This window comes from Penaeus japonicus, unplaced genomic scaffold, assembly GCF_977035675.1.
Source record: "Penaeus japonicus unplaced genomic scaffold, GWHDUDI00000001_assembly GWHDUDI00000036, whole genome shotgun sequence".
Lineage (NCBI taxonomy): Eukaryota > Metazoa > Arthropoda > Malacostraca > Decapoda > Penaeidae > Penaeus > Penaeus japonicus.
The window spans coordinates 160,064-165,063 of NW_028234438.1; positions in this window are offsets into that span (position 1 = coordinate 160,064).

Below are 5,000 nucleotides of genomic sequence, written 5' to 3' on the forward strand. Positions count from 1 at the left end.
ATAATATATATATATTTAATATATATATAATAAAATATAAAATATATATATCAAAAGTATATACAAAAGTAAATATGTAGCATCTATATATAACATATACAAACTTTCCCATGTGTGGGGGAAAATTTTTTTTTGTATAATATATATAAATATATATAATATAAATAAATAAATATTTTATATCTAAAAATAAAAATATAATGTATATAAAATATGCATGGATATGTACACACACCCCACAACACCCCTCTCTCCTCTCTCCCCCTCTCTTTTATAATATAAAATAAAATATAAATATAATATATATATATATAATATATATATAATATATAAATATATATTATATATATATATCCCATGGAAAAGTACACACACACACGCACCCACAAAAAATTTTAAAAATTTTAAAACTATCAAATCTATCTATCTATATATCTATCAATCTAAAACAATAAAAATTTTTTAAATTTTAAATATATTTTATATATAATATTTTAAAATATAAAATTATTATAATATATATAAAACAAAACATATGTGTGTGTGTGGTTTGTTGTTGTGTATGCATATAAATTTTATCATAATATATATATATATATATAATTTTAAATAAATAATATATAAATATAAATATATAAAAAAATATAAATATAAATATATAAAATACATCTATATAAAAATAATACACATATATATATATACATATATAAATATATATATATATAAATATTAAATAATATTTTAATATGTATGTATAAATTTTAACCTATATATTACATATATCTACTTTTATATAAAATATATATATATAAAAAATATTTATATATATATATATATAATGTAATATATACATATATATAATATAATATTTTAATATATATATAAATAAATATGTATATAAAACATATATATACAAAAAAAATATATACATATATAATATAATATATATAAAATTTTATAATATAATATAATATATATAATATTTAATTATATATATAATATACATACATATATACAACACACCACACAAAACAAACACAAATAATAGATATATATATATATATATAAATATATATATATATTTATATAATATAAATTTTTCCAATAAAAACCCAAACAACACAAAACCATATATATAAAATTTATTTTATATATTTTTATATATAAAATTATATATAATATAATATATATAAAATATTTTTATTATATATGTAATATATGTAATATATATAAATATAATAAAATATATAAATAAATATATTTTGGTGTGTGTTTTTGGGGTTGTGTGGGTGTGTTTTGTGTGGGGTGTGTGTTGGTGTGTGTGTGTGTATGTGTTTTGTGTGGGGTGTGTGTTTTGTGTTTTGTGTGTGTTGTGTGGTGTGGGGGGTTGTGTGGTATTTGTGTGTGGGTGTGTTTGTGTATTTCATGTATAAAATTATTTTCAAAATATATAAAATTATATAAATAAATATTTATATATATAAAATATATAAAATTGCAATATATAAAAACATAAAAATAAAAAATATTTTTAAAAATATATATATTTAAAATATATTTTAAAATATATATATATACATATATAAAAAATATATTATATATAAATAAAAATATATATATAATGTTATATATATATATATTTTTATTATATATTATATTATATATAAATTTTATAATATATATATATAAATATATAATTTATATATTTTATATATATATATATATATATATTATGTATATAATTTTCATATTATATATATATAATATATATATATAAATAAAATATATATATATATTATATTCAATATATATCCCAAAAGTTTATATAAAAATATATAAATATATTATTAATTTTATATATATATATATATATATATATATATAATAAATAAATATAAATTTTTATATATATTTTATATATGTAATATATAAAAACATATACTTTATATACAACAAAATATATATATATATAAAAAATTATATATAATATAAAATATATAATATATATATATATATTTTCCCTAATATATTTATAAATATAAAATATATATAAATATATATATATATATATAAATATATTTTATATTTTATATATAAAAAATGTATATAGTGGAGAGAGAAAGACCAATTTGTGTTAGGTTTGAATATTTTTGTGCCTTTATATAGTGCATAACGTGAGGGCAAAATGTATATTTTCCAAACAAAGCAAATATGAAATAATTTTTTTCTTTTTATCTGACAAATTCACTAAATTCCCCCCCCTTTCCCCCTCCCCCCTTTCCCTCCCCCACCTAACTTTCCGGGTTTCCCCTTCTTCTTCTACGTAATCCCCCCTTTGGATTTACTCTCGGGCTTTTTTTTCCCCCTTTCACACATCCTAACCCTTTCTAAGGGGGTATTTGGGGTTTTTCTTCTCCCTTTCCTACCTTTCCCTCCCTCCTCCTCCCCCCCCTAAACCCCCTTCCCTACTCCCCTCTTTCCGAGGTCCACTACCCTCCTCCCCCTTCCCTCCCCTCATCCTCCCCCTCCCCTTTCTTTTTCTTACCCTTCTCTCCCTCCTCCCCCCCCCTCTTTTACCCCTTTGATTCACCCTTTTCCCCCCCCCCAAAAAACACCAGACCCCCAAATTTCCCCCCCCCATCCCCCTTCCTTTTCCCCCTCTCCCCTCTCCCCTCCCTTTTTTCCCCTCCCTTCCTTTCCCCTCCCCCTCACATCCTATTCCCTTCCCCTCTCCCCTTTCCACCCCTTCCCTTCCCCCCCCTTTCCCCCTCCCCCTCCCATCCAAATCATCTCCCCAACTTCCCTCACATCACCCCCTTCCCCCAACCCCTTTTTTTCCCCTTTTCCCTTTCCCTTTTTTCCCCTCTCTTATCATCCCCCCCCCCCCCCCCTCCCCCCCTTTTTTCCCCCCCCTTCCCCCCCCCCTTTTCCCACCCCCCCCCCCTACCCCCAAATCAAAAAATAAATAAAAAAAAAAAAAGAAAAAAAAAAAGAAAAAAAAATTCGAAAACCTGCTAAACTCTCGCCATGAAACCTCTGAACCCGAAATCTTCATCAAATTTTTTTTTTTCAATCATTTTCTCTCCGACTTGTAAACGATGGTTAGAGAGGGTCAGTATAGCTTAGGGGTGGGGCTGAGTCGGTTTTAAAAGATGTCACACGCTCTTAGGGGTTTTTTTTTAAATTTCCCGGGTTTTTATTTTTGATGGTTTATGCCCTTTTTTTTTGGTCATTATTTTTTAGTATTATTTTTGGGTTCGTTTTTTAATTTATTTTTTTTCGGTCATTTTTTGGGTTCCATTATTATATCTCTTTTTGGTTATTATTGCCCATTATTACTACCCTTTTTTGTCTTTAAATTACCTTTTGTCTTTTATGCCCAGATTTTTTTTTTTTGTCATTTTTGTCATTTTTACTTTTTTTTTTTAAAATTGTCATTTTTACTTTTTTTTGGGTCATTATTGTCATTCAAAATTTTTTTTTTGTCTTTTTGTCCATTATTGTCATTTTTAAATTTATTTTTTGTAATTATTACATTATTGTTAAATTTCTTTAATTTTTTTTAAACATAATTTTCACCCTTTAAATAAAAAATTTGTTATTATTGCAACACCCAATCATCATTAGAAAACAGTATCATTATCATTATCATTGCTATTATCATCCAAATTATTGTTATCATACTGTTATGGTTTATCATCATCATATTGTAGTCTTGATATTAATCATTATCATCGATGTTATAATAATTATTTTTTATTATTATCATTATCATCATGACTGTTTATCATCCTCATATTGTTATAAACATACATGATCATCATCATCATCATTATAGTCGTTTTCATTATCATCATCTAATATCATTATTATCGGTAAAATTATCATTATTATCAGTATTATCAGATAATTATTATCATTATCATTAATATTATCATCATTGGTTATTATCTTACTATCGTTACCATTATCATTAATCAACGTATCAATATATCCTCATATCATCGGCATTACATCGCAATAATTCATCATTCTTATATACTAATTGTCATTTATAATCATTATTAATATCATCATAACCCATCATATTGTCATTAATTATTCATCATCATTAGTATCTTAATATTATCGTTTACTATTGCTGTTATTCACAAGATTAAATCATTGTGCATTATCGTTCCTTATCATAGATATTGCTGCTCTTATTGATTCATTATCATCATTTCCATCATCATTCTTATTTATTTATTATTTCATTACTGCATTTTCAGTGTTTCATCAAACCAATGAAGGTTTGTTGTTTGAAAATATCATGCTCTTATTTTAGATTATAAAACCTGTTTTCTTCTGCAATAAGGAATTCAATCTAAAACCTTGACATGACTCCTGACCCCCCCCCCCCCACCCCCCTGCAAAAAAGGAATTATGATAAAAATGAAAATAACAGTGCATATATATAATTTTTTTTTAATGAGACGAAGAAGGAGACAGAAGAGAGAAACAAATCGAAAAACAAAACAAAAGGAAGATAAGATGTTAAGATATCAAATAAAAAATGGAGAGTCACAAAGAAAAAAAAAAGAGACGAAAAGAAGATAGAAAGAAGGAAACAAAAAAAAAAAAACGAAAAATCAAAAAACAAAGAAAGTTAGAAAGTATAAACAGCAAATATAAAAAAATAAATAAAAATAAAAATAGAGGTGAGTCAGAGAAAGAAAAGCAACAAAACAAAGTGGAAACGAAACGAAAACGAGACGAAAGTAAAAGAAAAAAAAAAAAAAAAAAAAAAAAAAAAAAAAAAAAAAAAAAAAGGGACACCTTTTTTTACCCCCCACCTTCCAACACACCCTTAACACAGACCATCATTCGAATCAGTGTCTGGTAAAACACATAGTATTGGCTAACTTACCGTAAGACGCTTCAGATACTTGAGATATGAGCTGCGGTGAGGGTGAAGCACAAGGAGGGGGGGGGGGGGGGGAGGGAGAAGTGGAGTGGTG